This window comes from Erpetoichthys calabaricus, chromosome 14 (assembly GCF_900747795.2).
Source record: "Erpetoichthys calabaricus chromosome 14, fErpCal1.3, whole genome shotgun sequence".
NCBI lineage: Eukaryota > Metazoa > Chordata > Cladistia > Polypteriformes > Polypteridae > Erpetoichthys > Erpetoichthys calabaricus.
The window spans coordinates 104,806,348-104,827,316 of NC_041407.2; the positions used below are offsets into that span (position 1 = coordinate 104,806,348).

At 43.6% G+C, this 20,969-nt stretch overlaps 1 protein-coding gene across 1 annotated transcript in view; it reads right to left on the reverse strand.

The window, feature by feature from the left end:
- Positions 1–20,969, reverse strand: part of LOC114664509 (pyruvate dehydrogenase (acetyl-transferring) kinase isozyme 2, mitochondrial-like) — a 905,310-nt gene that overhangs the window by 299,562 nt on the left and 584,779 nt on the right. The gene's annotated exons all lie outside the window — the stretch shown is intronic.

The following is a 20,969-nucleotide window of genomic DNA, read 5'->3' on the forward strand; positions in this document are numbered from 1 at the left end:
CACAACTGAACGCACCGTGATGGATGTTAGCAGACTTGCTGGCCAACCATAAGTGTTACCTGGTAGGTAACCACCCATACAATCAGATTGTTATTCAGACTACGAATGCCGTGAATAAATATATATATATATATATATATATATATATATATATATATATATATATATATATGTGAATGTATGTATGTATGTATAGAATTATGTCTATATTTATATATATATATGTGCATATGTACTGTATATATATGTGTATATATATGTAGATATGTATATTTTTATATGTATATATATGTAGATATGTAAATTTGTATATGTATATATATGTATATGTACAGTGGTGTGAAAAACTATTTGCCCCCTTCCTGATTTCTTATTCTTTTGCATGTTTGTCACACAAAATGTTTCTGATCATCAAACACATTTAACCATTAGTCAAATATAACACAAGTAAACACAAAATGCAGTTTTTAAATGATGGTTTTTATTATTTAGGGAGAAAAAAAATCCAAACCTACATGGCCCTGTGTGAAAAAGTAATTGCCCCCTTGTTAAAAAATAACCTAACTGTGGTGTATCACACCTGAGTTCAATTTCCGTAGCCACCCCCAGGCCTGATTACTGCCACACCTGTTTCAATCAAGAAATCACTTAAATAGGAGCTGCCTGACACAGAGAAGTAGACCAAAAGCACCTCAAAAGCTAGACATCATGCCAAGATCCAAAGAAATTCAGGAACAAATGAGAACAGAAGTAATTGAGATCTATCAGTCTGGTAAAGGTTATAAAGCCATTTCTAAAGCTTTGGGACTCCAGCGAACCACAGTGAGAGCCATTATCCACAAATGGCAAAAACATGGAACAGTGGTGAACCTTCCCAGGAGTGGCCGGCCGACCAAAATTACCCCAAGTGTGCAGAGACGACTCATCCGAGAGGTCACAAAAGACCCCAGGACAATGTCTAAAGAACTGCAGGCCTCACTTGCCTCAATTAAGGTCAGTGTTCACGACTCCACCATAAGAAAGAGACTGGGCAAAAACGGCCTGCATGGCAGATTTCCAAGACGCAAACCACTGTTAAGCAAAAAGAACATTAGGGCTCGTCTCAATTTTGCTAAGAAACATCTCAATGATTGCCAAGACTTTTGGGAAAATACCTTGTGGACTGATGAGACAAAAGTTGAACTTTTTGGAAGGCAAATGTCCCGTTACATCTGGCGTAAAAGGAACACAGCATTTCAGAAAAAGAACATCATACCAACAGTAAAATATGGTGGTGGTAGTGTGATGGTCTGGGGTTGTTTTGCTGCTTCAGGACCTGGAAGGCTTACTGTGATAGATGGAACCATGAATTCTACTGTCTACCAAAAAATCCTGAAGGAGAATGTCCGGCCATCTGTTCGTCAACTCAAGCTGAAGCGATCTTGGGTGCTGCAACAGGACAATGACCCAAAACACACCAGCAAATCCACCTCTGAATGGCTGAAGAAAAACAAAATGAAGACTTTGGAGTGGCCTAGTCAAAGTCCTGACCTGAAATCAATTGAGATGCTATGGCTTGACCTTAAAAAGGCGGTTCATGCTAGAAAACCCTCAAATAAAGCTGAATTACAACAATTTTGCAAAGATGAGTGGGCCAAAATTCCTCCAGAGCGCTGTAATAGACTCATTGCAAGTTATCGCAAACGCTTGATTGCAGTTATTGCTGCTAAGGGTGGCCCAACCAGTTATTAGGTTCAGGGGGCAATTACTTTTTCACACAGGGCCATGTAGGTTTGGATTTTTTTTTCTCCCTAAATAATAAAAACCACCATTTACAAACTGCATTTTGTGTTTACTTGTGTTATATTTGACTAATGGTTAAATGTGTTTGATGATCAGAAACATTTTGTGTGACAAACATGCAAAAGAATAAGAAATCAGGAAGGGGGCAAATAGTTTTTCACACCACTGTAGATATGTGTATATGTAGATATGTATATATATGCATATATGTATATATATGTTTACATAACCTCTTTACCACACTACTTCTCCACTGCGAAGCGCGGGTATTTTGCTAGTATATATATACACACACACACACACACACACACACACACACGCACGCACACGCATACACGCACACACACACACACGTAATCATGGGACATATCCAGTCCTCCAGTAAGTTAAATGAACAACATGTAAATACAACACAGACATGTTCTTCATGCTCATCTGGATTTTACAAGAAATTGACACCAAGAAAAAGCTGCATGCAACGTTTTTTTTTATGCCGTCCGATTGCGAATCTGACCAAAGCCAGTGGTGAAACCCCATGTGGATGGTCTAATTCGATGAAATGAGCAGAAACACGTTTGGCGCTCAATCCGCACTCACCTGACGCTACAGAGAGCACAAAAACACTCAGTTCAGACATCCATGTGAACAGGGCCTAAGGCTGCCCATCAGAACTACAACTCCCATGCTGCCCTGTGGGTGACTATACAGAAGACATACTAAAGGGAGACTGCCACCCAGTGTACTGGAAGAATTAGATTAGATTAGATTAGATTAGATTAGATTAGATTAGATTAGATTAGATTAGATTAGATTAGATTAGATTGGCACCCTGCCCGGGATTGGTTCCTGCCTTGTGCCCTGTGTTGGCTGGGATTGGCTCCAGCAGACCCCCGTGACCCTGTGTTCGGATTCCGCGGGTTGGAAAATGGATGGATGGATGGATGGATAGATTAGAGTTTATTTGTCCACAGGGGGAGATTAAAATTTTACAGAAGCACCAAGAAAAAAATGAATAAAAAAAATATAATAAAAACAAACAACAAATTCCACAAACCCACATGAAGACTTCTGGCTTGGATAGCAGAGAGCTGTTGCTGTCAATAGCAGGACTGTAGGCAGCAGTAAAAAGAAGTGAGACCTGCTCCGATTGTACCACAGGTTTATATTAAAGTCATTAATATTTGGATAGAGCAGGTCCAGCTTTTAGTGTCTGTGAACAGAACATGCCTAATAGACCCTCGACTCCTTGTTTGCAGTCACCAGCAATTCAGAATGATTCATCATTAACATATTGGTACAATGGGAATCATTTCTGTTGAGTAATGCCGCTTACTTTTCTTGCAGGGCAGTGACTTGGACGAATTTTAATGCCTTGATCACACGTTTTAGTTAGAATTGTACTGTGCTCCCTTTTTTCACCATTACACAATGACAAAACTCCTCCAGTTGCCCTCCTGCTTTTTCCACTCATTCTGATGAAACCCATCCAGTATTTACAATTGTGCTTGAAAGTTTGTGAACCCTTTAGAATTTTCTATATTTCTGCATAAATATGACCTAAAACATCATCAGATTTTCACTCAAGTCCTAAAAGTAGATAAAGAGAAACCAGTTAAACAAAGTTGCTAAAACCAGAAGGCTAGTGGAAGAATGTTTTGTGGACGGATGAGACCAAAATAGAACTTTTTGTTTTAAATGAGAAGCGTTATGTTTGGAGAAAGGAGAACACTGCATTCCAGCATAAGAACCTTATCCCATCTGTGAATCATGGTGGTGGTAGTATCATGGTTTGGGCCAATTTTGCTGCATCTGGGCCAGGATGGCTTGCCTTCATTGATGGAACAATAAATTCTGAATTATATCAGAGAATTCTAAAGGAAAATGTCAGGACATCTGTCCATGAACTGAATCTCAAGAGAAGGCGGGTCATGCAGCAAGACAACGGCCCTAAGCACACAAGTCAATCTACCAAAGAATGTTTAAAGAAGAATAAAGTTCATGTTTTGGAATGGCCAAGTCAAAGTCCTGGCCGTAAACCAATTGTGGAAGGACCTGAAGTAAGCAGTTAATGTGAGGAAACCCACCAACATCCCAGAGTTGAAGCTGTTCTGTACGGAGGAATGAGCTCAGATTCCTCCAAGCCAGTGTGCAGGGCTGATCAACAGTTACCGGAAACGTTTAGTTGCAGTTACTGCTGCAAAGGGGGGTCACACCAGGTACTAAGAGCAAAGGTTCACATACTTTTGCCACTCACAAATATGTAATAAAATTCCGCCGCCCCCTTATTTAGGTATGGTTTAAATTTCTACAAGATATTATTATTATTTATTGTGAAATTTTGCCGCCCCCTAAAAGTGCCGCCCGGGGCGGGGCGCCCCTGCCGCACCCACTACGCTATGCCACTGGTAAGCCGGTCCTCTGCAGTCCCCAAAATATCAGACTAACTGAACTCGCCATAACTCATCGTAATTCGCTATGAGGTCTAACAGTTCAAGCTGCCTACATGGAAGCAATCGGACATTTCTCATTAGAGGAAGTCAGGCCGGGTCTGATTCTATTCCACATTACTTTTATCACCATTTCCATCTCCAGGTGAGCTTATAACTTTCATTCTTTTCATTTTTGAACATGTGGCTTTTCCAATAGGACATAACAGGGCTCATAAAGCCTGCTTTGTATATACAGTGTGATGCTGGCATGCACACGGCATCGCAAAACGCTCAAGTGATGAGTGACCAAGACACATTTATACTTATTGCGTCCTGTTTGATTGGCACGTTAAAAAAGTCCAACAAAAAGCACGCCTCTTGGCGTTTATACAAGAAGCCCTTTAGGCAAATATACTGCTCAAAAAATGAAAGGAACCCTTTTGAATCCGAATATAGCGTCAAGTCAATGACACTTGTGGGCTGTTGATCTGGTCAGTGAAGTAGCAGAGGGGCTTGTTCATCAGTTTCAGCTGCTTTGGTGCACTAGAGGGGTAACAATGAGACGACCCCCAAAACAGGAATGAATGGTTTAACAGGTTGAGGGAGGCCACTGACATTTTTCCCAACTCATCTGTTTTGTCACTCATTTTGCATTTGGCTACGCTCAGTGTCAGTACTGGTAGCATGAGGCCATACCTGGACCCTACAGAGCTGGCACAGGTAGTCCAATTTCTCCAGGATGGCACATCAATATGTGCCATTGCCAGAAGGTTTGCTGTGTCTCCCAGCACAGTCTCAAGGGCATGGTGAAGATTCCAGGAGACAGGAGAGCTGGACAGGGCCCCTCGTAGAAAGTCCTTAACCCATCAACAGGACCCACCGGTATCTGCTTCTTTGGGCAAAGGAGGAACAAGAAGAGCACTGGCAGAGCCTACAAAATGACCTCCAGAAGGCAGGCCACTGGTGTAAATGTCTCTGACTAAACAATCAGAAACAGACTTCACAAGGGTGGCCTGAGGGCCTGACGTCCTCTAGTTGGCACTTTGGAGCTCGATTAACATTTGCCATAGAATACCAGAATTGGCAGGTCCACCACTGGTGGGCGCCCTGTGCTTGTCACAGATGAGAGCAGGTTCACCCTGAGCACATATTCTGTTTCTCTTCTCGGTTCTCAAATGTGGCACTTGGTGCCACGGCCCACCTGCCAAGTTGTTCTGTCTGCCAAAGGTAAAGTCATCTCTGATGGAGGATCACAGGAGTCGTGGGGTAGAGGCGTCATTTCATTGGATTGGCTGGCCCAGCGCTGACTCAGCTGTGGAATGGCCAATTGGGGGAGGCGGCTTGATGGCTGAGGTTGTGGACGAAGACTCAGACAAGACAGCAGGTGTGGTTATATAGCAGCTTTATTTTTCAGCGTCACAGTGAGCAGAGTTTCAGAAAGCAGGCAATCAATATTACATGACAGCGTCAGGGCTCTTCTGAAGCCCGTCTGTCGGGTGGGGCAAAGTTTTTATACCCCTAGAATGCGTGATTTAATATCATTATGAAATGCAACAGTCGACACTTTTATCTTACACAATCCTTGAGCCAAGTATTATCTCAGACCCCAGAGTTCCTTCTTCTATCTTCACCACAAGTTCATCGCCCCTTGTGCGACGTGATTTCTTGGCCCCTTTGTTATGGCGTTCAGATGTAAAATACAGGAAAACGGGATAAGGCAGACTCAACTGTGTGGAATGCTTAGACCTTGAGTCCCTTGGACAAATATTTTTCTGTTTGCTCATCAAAGCATGCTTTTACATAATGTATGGTTTCGTAAAGCTTACTTCTGCTGAACTTCTCAGACATGGATTAGTACAAGGGAACGAAGAGAACATTCATCTTCCACAAGGTCTCCAGGACTCTGGACCAATCCAAATCCTATTATGTGATATCATCTACTGTTAAATTCTGCTCCTTATTTGTAAAATTTTGATTTTTATACTGTATTGAGGATTGGTTCTGTTCTGTGTATTGTATTGTATTGACCCCCATTCTTTTTGACACCCACTGCACGCCTAACCTACCTGGAAAGGGGTCTCTCTTTGAACTGCCTTTCCCAAGGTTTCTTCCGTTTTTTTTATTTTTGGGGTAGTTTTTCCTTGTCTTCTTAGGGAGTCGAGGCTGGGGGGCTGTCAAAAGGCAAGGCTTGTTAAAGCCCATTGCAGCTCTTCTTGTATGATTTTGGGCTATGCAAAAATAAATTGAATTGTATTATTTTTTTTTTGCTTGCTTTTTTTGATTTTTTTTATCAATTTTATAGTAATCATTCATACAAATTGATCAATTTAAACAATAAATAGGATTGAAAAACAAGTCGACCCTCTAATTGTATTGTATTGTATTGTTGGCACCCTGCCCGGGATTGGTTCCTGCCTTGTGCCCTGTGTTGGTTGGGATTGGCTCCAGCAGACCCCCGTGACCCTGTGTTCGGATTCAGCGGGTTGGAAAATGGATGGATGGATGGATGGATGGATGTATTGTGTTGTATTGTATATGACAGATGTGAAGGGGTCTAGAGAAGCCGTGGAGAACGTTATGCAGCCTGTAACATGGTTCAGCATGACTGGTTTGGTGGTGGGTCAGTGATGGTCTGGGGAGGCATATCCATGGAAGGACGCACAGACCTCTCTACAGGCTAGACAACGGTGGGCACCTTGACTGCAATTAGGTATCAGGACCCATTGTCAGACCCTATGCTGGTGCAGTGGCTCCTGGGCACGACAATGCCCAGCCTCATGTGGCAAGAGGATGAAGGAATTGATCCCATTGACTGGCCCCCACGCTCACTCGCCTGACCTCAATCCAATAGAACACCTCTGGGTGGGACATTATGTTTTGCTCTATCTGACATCTCAGACTGTCCAGGAGTTAAGTGATGCCCTGGTCCAGATCTGGGAGGAGATCCCCCAGGACACCATCCGTCGTCTCATTAGGACGTAGTCAGGCATGGGGGTTTGGCATACAAACTACTGAGTATGATTTGGAGTTGCTGCAATGAAATTTCAGCATAATGGACTCGCCTGCCTGCCTGTCTGCCGCATCATTTTTCCCTTTGATTTTCTGGGAGTCTTTGAATTCAGTCCTCTGTCGGTTGATCGTTTTCATTTCCATCCTTTCGTTCCTAACACATCACCATATCAGTCCTTAGCAGTAGAGAGAGCCCATTGAGATCTGATGTGTTTTCAAAGTGTTCCTTTTTTTTGAGCAGTTTTGTAACAAAGGTATTAGTCGCAGAATTGAGGGTCGTTTACCGGACCTCCATACGGAAGGGTTGTTATTGCCTCCGTTTAGGATTTCTTATAGCGCATCAACTGGAAGGGGCGGGGCCAAGTGCCCTCACTGGGTGGTTTCTAGGAGCTGTGGTGGAGGGAAGGAGAACAGAATGTTAGCAACAGCGCCCTCTCTCGCCCAAGCGGATTATCATTACCTTAATGGTGCCCGCAGCGAGACCCTCCAATATATCTACATGATCTAAACGATCTCTACAGATATAAAGAACACACATAAAACATAACATTGCCAGATCCGCTTATTCCAAATCCATCCATCCATCCATCCATCCATTTTCCAACCCGCTGAATCTGAACACAGGGTCACGGGGGTCTGCTGGAGCCAATCCCAGCCAACACAGGGCACAAGGCAGGAACCAATCCTGGGCAGGGTGCCAACCCACCGCAGTTATTCCAAATCCCTTTTTTATTTTGCTTTTCCAGAAGAAGTAGTTGTTGACCCATTCCAGGATGAGAAGACAGTCGGTCCCTGCGACATTTCACGGCATTTGCTTGTGCCTCTTCTGTGTACAAAGAGAACTAAACAAGAAACAGAGAGAGAGTTTTAGAGATCCGGCGATTAAATTAAGGAGGCGGAAAACGGAAGTGCTGGAGATGGCTGCAGAGTTAACACTAAAAACAGTTTTAAGTCGCATGTCCTTTTAAGGCGAAAGGTTGTTAAAAACAGAAAAGAAAAGAATTAAGACATCTGCTCAGGAATTAGGTCTTTATGTCAGGGGGCCGCGGAATCAAAACCACATTCTTTCTTTGAAGACAGAAGAGGGCGGCTGGATCTCTGTGCCCGATTTTAAGTGTGTTATGGGCACTCTGCATGGAGGTGCCAGTTTATTAGGTACCCCTAAGCATTATATTCACAGTACAAGATCAGGCATTCAGTACTCAGCTCCATCAAAATGTCTACCTGAGGATGAATGTCTACAGCAAATGCAGAATGTGACAAGCACATAAGTCACACGGTGGCTGGTCGCCCAATGTTAGCACCAACCGATTACCTGCACAGGCTTCTATAACAAAGTGGTTAGAGATCTGCACTGGTTGATGTGCAAGGACCTTGGCCATAAAGTACATGATCTCTGGTATGAGCACAAGTCACGAGGTGTGACAAACATCTGTGACATTACCATTATGTGGGATGTGGCTGTCAATACCAATCGGGCAATGGCAGCCAATAGACCAGTTATAGTGATCCACGACAGGAAAGGAAAGACCTGCCTCCTCGTTGATGTTGCTATCCTGGGAGATGCTAACCATCTAACAAAGGAAGTGGAGAAGATTAGCAAATAGTGGGATCGGGAGATGGACGTCAAGCGAATGTGGAACACATAGGTGATAATGGTACCAGTTGGCATTGGAGCACTCTGTACCTTTAAAAATTCTTTCACCAACTACCTTGCACTGCTCCCAGGAAGACCAAGTGCCAGAGAGGTTCAGAAGATCACGGCACTCCTAGGCACAGCGCACCTTCTGAGAAATCTCATGTGAGACAAGTTATAAGTCTCTGGTTGAGACTCATCTAACCGATGACTACCATAATAATAATAATCAGAGCTTGAAGTGGGACAGTACTCTGCAATACGCAGTCTCCTCATAAATCTTCATGGGGAGGCACATCCTACCACCTGCTCTTCAATTGAACATCATTGTCTCTCAGCAATGCAAAGATGTAAGCTTCACCGTGCCAGTTAGGGGGTACTCACACTGGCAATGCTTTCCGTGCCTGTAACCCCACAAAGTCTCATTCATTTGACTAGTGTGATCACTCCTTGCCGGGCCAACTGTACTGTGTCCTGGCCTGCTTGGAAGAGGTGGGCCCGAGCACGGTTCAATAGCATTCTGGAACAGTGGGATCACTAAATGTGCCCGGGCATGGAAAACAGACATGACGTCAATGATGCGACAAGTCAGGTAGTGCAATTCTCATTTCATTCATTACCATTTGAGTTAAAAACAGGTTTTCATTCTCACCTTATATATTGTCACACACGTGCGAGTAGGAGGAAGTTGTATGGACCAAGTGAGGGTAATTTCATGCCAGTCCAGGGGGTGGCGGCGTGCACCAAACCTTCTTCTGTTACCTCTACAGACCAAACACGGGAAAATGGGTCTGACTCATCCCTAAAGACGTCACTTCCAGCACCTAGAAGAACGTCACTTCCGCTTACGATGCCAGAAGGAGGTCACATCACTTCTGGTCTCGCCATCTTAACCATAATGATAGTTCTGGTTGGGACTCCTTCAAAGACACTACTGTCTTACTTCCAAAACCCATTGCAGCCAGGGATAATACACGGGTGGTTGCCCCAAACCTTTTTCAGTATGTCGAGTCTGATCCTTTCACAATTTGAATGCGAATTATACTTGGCAAGAAAAGCTGTAAATTCCTCCCTTAACATCATTTGTCAAATCTTCTCGTACGCGCAGCACGATTAACAGCAAACCGCTGCTAGGCACACTCGGTAAATCTGTAAGAGGGCCGAGCACTATCTCACTCTACACCACTCCAAAACAACCACAAAATTAATAAAACCATTTTGACCTGCATGCTTTCACTCTGTGTTCGGATCTGGTTTTGGCTTTATACAATGTCACATGGTCATAGCGAAAACGTGCCCGGGCTCAGAATTTTAAGAACAATGTGAGTGCAGGTAGGGAGGGGTGGACAATCGCGGTTGGTGATGGTGCGGCATAAACGTGCCTACTCCCTAAGTTTTCTTAATGTACCACTCAGTACCGGCACCTATTCACAAATGTTTATGGGGAGGATTTACAATATAGGTTTCGGCGTGCTGGCACCTTCTCATAGCGTACCAGTGTGTGCTGGCACCTGTTCACAGATCTTCATGGGGACACACCCCACCTCCTGCTCTTTGATTGATGAGCAATGAATTTTGTGAGTTTCCCATTGGAATTAATAAAGTATCTATCTATCTATCTATCTATCTATCTATCTATCTATCTATCTATCTATCTATCTATCTATCTATCTATCTATCTATCTATCTATCTATCTATCTATCTATCTATCTATCTATCTATCTATCTATCTATCTATGTCTTGTAACGATGCAACGATGTTAAGTTTCGCCATACCAGCACATTTTCTTTGAGTACCACTGTGTGGTGGCACCTCTTCATAAATCATCCTGGGGGCAAAACCCAACTCCCTCCCTTTTATCAACTGTCATTATCTCACAACCATGCAACAATGTAGGTTTTACCATACTGACACCTTTTCTTAGTGTAAGAGTGACTACCAACAGCTATTCACAAATCTTCACGGGGGGACATGTGATATATGTTTCACAATGCTGGCGCCTTTTCTTCATGTACCACTGGGTACCGGCACCTCTTCACAAATCTTCATGGGGAACAAAGCTCATCCTCTGCTCTTCAGTTGACTGTTCTTGTCTTTCAATGATGCAACAATGCATGTTTCACTGTACCTGCAACTTTTCTTAGCGTACCACTGAGTAGCAAATCTTCACATGGTGCAAAACCCAAGTTCTTTGATCAGCTGTCATTGTCTCACAATGATACAGCAATGCAGGTTTCACCACACTGGCACCTTCTCTTAATGTAAGAATAAGTACCATCACCTCTTCATGAATCTTCACAGAGCCCACTCCCTGATCTTTCATCAACTGTCCATGTCTCACAACAATGCAATGAGTAGATTTCACTGTACCAGCACCTTTTCCTAGCAAAACAATATGTACTGGAAGGTCAGGTAAGGTTGGGGAGCAGGCACTGGCACAGCACTCACCACACCACAAAAAAACAGCTCGGGATCCTGGTTGGCAACTCCCCTCAGGCAGACCAGCCCCACCCTCCGGAAATGACCCTCTATCTGCCGCAGCCAGGTGTTACGTGGGCGTCCCCTTGGCCTGGTCCAGCCACTCAGGTCCTCAACAATGAGCTGGATCACCCTTGGGTAATCGTGCCATGTGGCCGTAGTGCCGTAACTGACACTCCCTCACAATGCAGGTCATGTGCCTCATTCGGAACTCCATGAGCAACACAAAGTCAAACCAGCGGGACCCAAGGATTCTCCGAAGAGACACACATGAAGGAGTCGAGTCTTCATCTCAGGTCACTGGATAGCGTTTATGTCTCACAAACAGGAAGCACCAGGACGCTAAAGACTTGGACCTTTGCAGAGATATCTGGAGCACCACACACCCCTTTCCAGCGACCTCATGACCCCCCGTGCTCTGGTGACTCATCCCATGAAGTCATGTCTCTCCATTCCTTCATGTACCACTGAGTATTGGCATCTTTTTGCAAATCATGGAACAAAACCCAATCTCTTTTGTCTTGCAATGACGCAACAATGTAGGGTTCACTGCACCGGCTCCTTTTCTTAGAGTAAGAGTGAGGACTGTCACCTCTTCACAAATCTTCACGAGGGACACAGCCAACTCCCCTGCTCTTCAGTCAATTGTCATTGCCTCGTAATGATTCAATGATGGATGTTTCAGCAAGTTTTCTTAGCATACTATTTTAATAATGGCACCTCTTCACTGGGGGCATACAATATACACTCACCAGCCACTTTATTAAATACACCTTTTCAATTGCTTGTTAACTCATGTATCTATTCAGCCAATCACATGGCAGCAACTCAATGCATTTCGGCCTGTAGACACTTTCAAGATGACCTGCTGAAGTTCAAACCAGGAATCAGAACTGGGAAGAAAGGTGATTGAAGTGACTTTGAACTTAGCATGGTTGTTGGTAACAGACGGGCTGATTGGCTGATCTATTGGGATTTTCATCCACAACCATCATTAGGTTTTACAGAGAATGGTCCGAGAAAGGGAAAATATCCAGTGAGTGGCAGTTCTCTGGGTGAAAATGCCTCGTTGATGCCAGAGGTCAGAGAAGAATGGCCAGACTGGTCTGAGCTGACAGAAAGGCAACAGAAACTCAAATAAGCACTCGTTGCAAGTGAGGTGTGCAGAAGAGCATCTTAGAACACACAACACATCGAACCTTGAAGCAGATGGGCTACACCAGCAGGAGACCACACCGGGTGACACTCCTGTCAGCTATTAACAGACAACTGAGGCTACAATTCACACGGGCTCACCAAAATTAGACAATAGAAGATTGGAAAAACGCTGCCTGATCTGATGAGTCTCTATTTCTGCTGTGACCTTCTGTTGGTAGGTCAGAATTTGAGAGGAAATCAAATGGGAACCATCCTGCCTTGTATCAATGGTTTCTGGCTGGTGCTGGTGGTGTAATGGTGCCTGTGATATTTTCTTGGCACACTTTGGGCCCCTTAGTACCAACTGAGCATTGTTTAAATACCACAGACTACCTGAGTATTATTGCTGACCATGTCCATCCCTTTATGACCTCAGTGTGCCCATCGTCTGATGGCTCCTTCCAGCAGGATAATGCACCATGTCACAAAGCTTAGATCATCTCAAACTGGCTTCTTGAATGTGACAATGAGTTCACTGGACTGAAATGGCCTCCACAGTCACCAGATCTCAATCCAGTAGAGCACCTTTGGGATGTGGTGGAACGGAAGATTCTCATCATGGATGTGCAGCTGATAAATCTGCAGTACCTGCGTGATGCTATCACGTCAATATGGACTGAAATCCTCGAAGAATGTTTCCAGCACCTTGTTGAATCTGTGCCACGAAAAATTATCGCAGGTCTGAAGGCTAAAGGGGGTCCAACCCGGTACCGGCAAGGTGTACCTAATAAAGTGGCCAGCGAGTGTATGTTTCACCGGGGTGCCAGCAACTTTTCTTAGCATGCCACTGAGTACTGGCAACTCTTTACAGATCTTCATGGGGGCAAAGCCCATTCCCTGCTCTTCGATCGACTGTCATTGTCTCACAACAACACAACGATGTTTCTCCATACCAGCAAGTTTTGTTAGCGTACCAAGTGTGTACTGGCACCTCTTCACAAATCTTCACAGAGGACCCCAATACCAACTATTCGGGTACCACCAGTAATTCGTTTCAACTTCAGGTGCTGATAATAATAATGTCTACTTGTCCCTTTGTCCTCTGTGGCAAGTGGCTCTGCTGTTCTCAGTGTACCAATTAAGTTGAAATTTAAGGGTGGGTCAGCTTTCTGATGTAGGAGAGCCAAGTGACCACTTGAGACCCTGTTAAACCCCACCTTAGAAATGGAAGATGGTATTTTGGCCAGTTTAGCCCAATTAGGCATACTGGTTAGTCCCCCCCTCCCCCCCCCCAAAAAAATATGGCTCCATGTAGGAGAGACTAGTGCTATAAGAACTCCCCCTTAAAATCCAATAGCAATCACAAAATTGGAAGCCCCTTATCAGCTGAGATACGACTTAGTTTGAACTCCAGTGGTGGGATTAAACTGGAAACTTGGTGCTTACCAGTCCAAAGCCTCATTAGTTAGTCCACTCACCCTGCTGGCACCACATCCACATCTGTCAGTCGGCCTGTTTGGCCAGTCGAGGTGGTCACTGACTGGAGAGCCCAACTGATTGCATCTGCGCGTGTAACGACTCTGTGCCGTGGGCGCACTTTGAGTTTCACTCTCAAGGAAAATTTCCTCTTGCTTGTTTATGGGGAAAGAAACCTGTGGATTTGGGCTCATTTGCACATTTAAATTACCTATAAAAGCAATCCCAGCACACGCAGAACCCCTCATTTTGTTTGCACCTTCCGTATGTTACCTATTAATAGGTAAAGTTTAATAGTGAACTCATGGAACCTGACCACCGGGGGGCAGCGCTCTGGACCCGTTTGATCTCTACTGAGATTACCTCTTAATGACAAACAAGTTCTAATCAGGGCTTTTTATAAGGGGGCGGGTGCGGCTTGCAGATGGATGACGACACCTCGGGCAGTGGAGGGATGAGGGGCCTGGAGAGCCCTTGGTGAGCGCAGATGGGATGTCCACGGCCGTTCAGTGATCTGATACTGTAGTAAATGATGCCAAGGGTTTGCCTGGTCTGCTCTTCTCATTGGTACAACAAATGTTCCTTAATAACTAACTAATTTATTGGCACTTTGGGAAGCGACATTAATCCAGAGTGATGAAGTGGACAAATATGAAAAGGGTTGCAAGAGAGGGATGGTTACAGGCAGAAAGGGATAAGAAGAAAACTGTCCCTGTTTCCCCTCTGGACTTTGTGTGGCCATACCTGCAAAGTACCCCACAGTGTCTTTTCTTCTCAATTGTCCATTTCTTCCTCACTCTAACTCATTCAATTCCGTTTTTTCTTCCATCCTTCATACTGCCATTGAGCTTGTTACCCCAGGTCAGCTGTGGAAGAGAATGACCATGAAACCTGACCAAGGAATTGCTTCCTGGGTCAGGGACGAGCAGTGCGACTCCAGTGATGCTAGTATACAGTGCCCTGTATTGACCCATGGATCTATGGACATCCCTCAACCACTATCCCCATCACAGAGCCAGGCATACTTGGTGGAATCTTCTTCTTCTTCATTAGGCTGCTCTTTTTCCATATCCTCCTGTCCTCGTCATCTTGCTCTGTTACCCCCATCACCTGCATGTCCTCTCTCACCACATCCATAAACCTTTTCTTAGGCCTTCCTCTTCTCCTCCTACCAGGCAGCTCTATCCTTAGCACCCTTCTCTCATTATCAAATCAAATCAAATCAAATCAAAATCTTTATTGTCATTGTAGCAATGAGACATTGCACAATGAAATTTTAGGTGCAATTTTCCAGTGCAAAAAAAAATAAAATTAAAAACACAGTTACGTACGGGTTACTCAAGTTAAAACTAAAATAAAAAGGGAATAAAATAAGTACCAAAGTAGTCCATAACAGCAGAACAATGTTTTCCACTCATGCATACATTATATTGCACTTGTCCTTTATCCAATGTTAACTTAGAGCTGTATTGTAAAAATGAAGGTGCACTCGGTCAAACTGACAACTTAGCAGCAATCAGCATAGTGATGACTGAAGGATAGAAACTCTTTCTCAGTCTATTTGTCTTAGTCTTTATGGATCTGAAACATCTGTCCCTCATCTCTCCTCTGCACATGTCCAAACCAACATAGTCTCACCTCTCTGACTTTGTCTCCCAACCGTCCAACCTGAGCTGACCCTCTAATGTCCTAATTTCCAATCTTGTCCATCCTTGTCACACCCAATGTAAATTTTAGCATCATTAACTCTGCCACCTCCAGCTCTGTCTCCTGCTTTCTGGTCAGTGCCACCGTCTCCAACCCATATAACATAGCTGGTCTCACTACCCTTCTGTAGACCTTGTCTGCATATTAATCTGGCAAAATTGTACACCGGATGCTCTTCCTGATGTAACCCTCCCCTTTTATCTGGGCTTGGGAGACTGGCATGAAGAAACACACTGGTTTGTGCATCTCCTGTGGCTGAGCCACCTTAAATAGACTGCTGAGGCCATCCAAGAGATGTTTGTTTTCCCCCCATCATTCTGGTGCCCACTAAGTGTGTATGTTACTGGGCATAATACCCACATTGGCCACCCACACTGGCAGGGAGAGGAGTTCTTTTGAAACTCCATGCCCACGACTAGGCTTCTTCCAATGTTCCCACCTGTGGCCATGCTTTGTCTTTAGCATCCCGCTATTATAGACAGAGTGCCTATATCAGGTCTTCACCCCCTTGGAAGGTTTAACGCAGTGGGTTTCATTTGTTTTGACCCTGGAATTGTCCAGAGATCCACTATCCAATGTATTACCCATTTTTAAAGGAATGGTCCATCCAAAAATGATACTTTGTATATGTTACTTACTCCATGTAGTTTGTAGCGATGGTTGAGAAAATGCATTAACCTCATGCTTCCAAGGAAAACAGGGATGTCAACATTTCTGATAGAACAGGCGTCTATGGTGACCAAGAGTACACATCTGAAACCATTAAAAAAATCTCCCATTACTTTTGTTGAATAATCCACATGTTGTATAATCCACCCAGTTGTATGCTCACAAGGTGCCAAACACGCGTATTTTTACTAACATATTATTTGATAAACCACTTCCATAGTATGCTCTTGTGAACTACAATGGAATGTGGTCAAAAGAGACAGCAGCTGACTTGAAGACCCGCCTCCTTGCCTCAGTCATTGGTCGCCAGGTCAGCCCAATAACAGCTCACTTATTGGCTAACATGGCGCTTCAAGTGAGAGAAGACTGCAAGAAAAGCGAGTGAGAGCGTCATCAGCAAGAGAAACTGCCTTAGACTTGTGCAGAGCTGAGGTTCTTCGACAAGCAGAAGGTCAATTCAGCTGGGCAGTTTTACTGGCTCAAGTTGTGGCTCACCACTGTCTCCTTCTTCTTTCAACTGCTCCCGTTAGGGGTTGCCACAGCAGGTCATCTTTTTCCATATCTTCCTGTCTTCCTTCTTTGGCCAACAGTAGCCCAATTTCTGCCAGCACCCTGTTAGCTAACAGTACTGGTCGTGGTTGTTGTTAACCTGGGCCTCGACCGATCCGGCAAGGAAATTTGTATTGTTGTCCGCATATTGATCTGGCCAAATTTTACCCTTCATGACGTAACCCTCCCCATTTGTCCAGGCTTGGGATCGGCACGATGAAACACACTGGTTTGTGCGTCTCCTGTGGCTGAGCTGTGGCTCACCATTGGAAAGACAGAAATATAACAATGGAAGGAGGGTCTTTAATGCAAAAGTTCAGTCACGTCTGAGCGCGCTCCGTTTTCGTTCTCTGAAATGTTTTCCAGTGATGGAATGGAAAATATCAATATTTTACTTAAAATACGTTAGCTTGGGACATGGTGATCTTACAACAGCACCAGCATTTATTCCTATCGTACATTTTCACACACTGGAAGGAGCTCAAAATGCTTTACAAGATGTCAAAGAGGTTGTGACACGCAAAGGAAAACATAAATTGAATTTAGAGAAGAAAACAATCAACAAAGAATATACAAAAGACAGACAAATAATTTACACATTGTAGTTGGGTGCAGGAATGACAGCTCACGACTGTGGCAAGAAATTTTGGAGCACCTACCAGGTCGTCCCTTTTTTATTGTCCAGGAGACAGAAAAACAAAGAAAAAATGAAACAGATATAACGCTCGATGGAATGAATCCCTTCAACGGGGAGTTCAAAAGAAAAGGCTACAAGATAGGTGATCTAGTGGAGCTTCGTCTAGAAGTCGCTAGGCTAAATTTATTTACTGGGCGGTGTCTCTGCATTGTGGAGAAAGAAGGAGGTGACAACGTTCGCAGCAGTGTCCCCCTCTCACCTCGGCGGGTTATTGCATACCTCGACTGAGCCTGTGAGGAGGTCCTCTGATGTGCTTGCATGACAACATACATAAGAAAGATATACAGTTAAGAGAAACAGAGACCTTAAAATTATTTATTTATTTATTTATTTACTAGGGGGTTCTGCCCCCTTCTCTCTTCGCTCGCCCACCCCGGGTTTGGTTATCTGGATATACAATTTAAAGAGAATGTTATTTTCATGGGAATTGTTACCTACTCTTTTGATTCTATGTTGCATCGCTTCTCCATGATCATATAGATAGATAGATAGATAGATAGATAGATAGATAGATAGATAGATAGATAGATAGATGTGAAAGGAACTATATAATAGATAGATAGATAGATAGATAGATAGACAGACAGACAGACAGACAGACAGACAGACAGACAGACAGACAGACAGATAGATAGATAGATAGATAGATAGATAGATAGATAGATAGATAGATAGATAGATAGATAGATAGATAGATAGATAGATACTTTTTTAATCCCAGGGGGAAATTCACATACTCAAGCAGCAGCATACTGATATAAACAATATTAAATCAAAGATTGATAACAATGCAGGTATAACAGACAATAACTTTGTATAATGTTAACGTTTACCCCCCCGGGTGGAACTGAAGAGTCGCATAGTGTGGCGGAGGAACGATCTCCTCAGTCTGTCAGTGGAGCAGGACGGTGACAGCAGTCTGTCTCTGAAGCTGCTCCTCTGTCTGGAGATGATCCTGTTCAGTGGATGCAGTGGATTCTCCATGATTGACAGGAGTCTGCTCAGCGCCCGTCGCTCTGCCACAGATGTCAGACTGTCCAGCTCCATGCCTACAATAGAGCCTGCCTTCCTCACCAGTTTGTCCAGGCGTGAGGCGTCCGTCTTCTTTATGCTGCTTCCCCAGCACACCACCGCGTAGAAGAGTGCGCTCACCACAACCGTCTGATAGAACATCTGCAGCATCTTATTGCAGATGTTGAAGGACGCCAGCCTTCTAAGGAAGTATAGTCGGCTCTGTCCTCTCTTGCACAGAGCATCAGTATTGGCAGTCTAATTTATCATCCAGCTGCACTCCCAGGTATTGCACATAGAGTATCTATCTATCTATCTATCTATCTATCTATCTATCTATCTATCTATCTATCTATCTATCTATCTATCTATCTATCTATCTATCTATCTATCTATCTATCTATCTATCTATCTATCTATCTATCTATCTATCTATCTATCTATCTATCTATCTATCTATCTATCTATCATATAGTGCCTTTCATCTATCTATCTATCTATCTATCTATCTATCTATCTATCTATCTATCTATCTATCTATCTATCTATCTATCTATCTATCTATCTATCATATAGTGCCTTTCATCTATCTATCTATCTATCTATCTATCTATCTATCTATCTATCTATCTATCTATCTATCTATCTATCTATCTATCTATTGGTAAAGTATTCCAGATTGTTGGTGCATAATAGCAAAAGCCCGTCTCATCACTTCTTGTAGGCTTGGCTCTTGGAATTATAAGCAGACCACCATTAGAAGATCTAAGGTTATGACTTGGGGTGTAGGGAGACAGGCCCTCCAAAATATAGGAAGGAGAAAAATTATCGAAGGCTTTACACACCATTAATAGTGTAATAAAGTCAATTCTAAATGACACGAGTAACCAATGTAACGATGCTAAGACTGGTGTTGTGCACAGATTTTCTTTTGCTGGTTAAGATTCTTGCTGCTGCATTCTGCACTAATTGAAACCGATTGATGAAATGCATTAAAATATGTATGCTACAGCCGTCCATTATTCATTATGGTGCCCTGATGTGGACTGGCACCCTGCCCGGGGTTTGTTTCCTGCCTTGTGCCCTGTATTGGCTGGGATTGGTTCCAGCAGACCCCCGTGACCCTGTAGTTAGGATATAGCGGGTTGGAAGATGGATGGATGAATGGATTATGCCCATATTTTTTTTCTCTGTTGCTCAAATACGCTGCCGTACATTCTGATGGAATTGTGAAGGTACAAAAAAAAAAAAAGATGGCATGTGAGGCTTTTAAAATATATCACGTCATTACTTTGGGGAATATGCGACGCTTGAATGTAAAAAGCACCATGAATGCATTTGTATGTTGGCATTTTGCTTCACCACATCGGACCATTCATCAAACATCGATGCCCGCACCTCGATCCTGTGGGATCCTAAAAGTTAATAACATATTAAACAATTCATTTAAATGTAAACTCTGTTGCTGCATGAATAGAAAAGAATTGCATACGTGTTCAGGTAAAGTACCACTTCCAGTTGATGGATTTGGCCCAAAAGTTAATAGAGAAGTACAGTTTTGGTGTGACAATCACATGGACATGAGCACCCTTCTCACCTCTGCTTTAGCATGATGTCTGATTCGACTTTTCTATCCCACCATTGTAAGATGAGTTAAGGGGCTCCATCTCAATCGTTCTTTGTAAAAGAGGCTAAGATGTCACAGGTCACTGCATAGTCCCAGTAGAAGGAAAGCAGAGAATTTTGAGCCAATTCCTGACCACAAGGTAGCGCTACATCACTCACATACAGTTGTGCTTGAAAGTTTTTGAACCCTTTAGAATTTTCTATATTTCTGCATAAATATGACATAAAACATCATCAGATTTTCACTCAAGTCCTAAAAGTAGATAAAGAGAAACCAGTTAAACAAATGAGACAAAAATATTATACTTGGTCATTTATTTATTAAGGAAAATGATCGAATATTACATATTTGTGAGTGGCAAAAGTATGCGAACCTTTGCTTTCAGTATCTGGTGTGACCCCCCTTTGCAGCAATAACTGTAACTAAACGTTTCCGGTAACTGTTGATCAGTCCTGCACACCAGCTTGGAGGAATTTTCGCCCATTCCTCCGTACAGAACAGCTTCAACTCTGGGATGTTGGTGGGTTTCCTCACAATAACTGCTCGCTTCAGGTCCTTCCACAACATTGCGATTGGATTAAGGTCAGGACTTTGACTTCCATCCATCCATTTTCCAACCGGCTGAATCTGAACACAGGGTCACGGGGGTCTGCTGGAGCCAATCCCAGCCAACACAGGGCACAAGGCAGGAACCAATCCCGGGCAGGGTGCCAACACATTGCAGAACACACACAAACACACACTAGGGCCAATTTAGAAT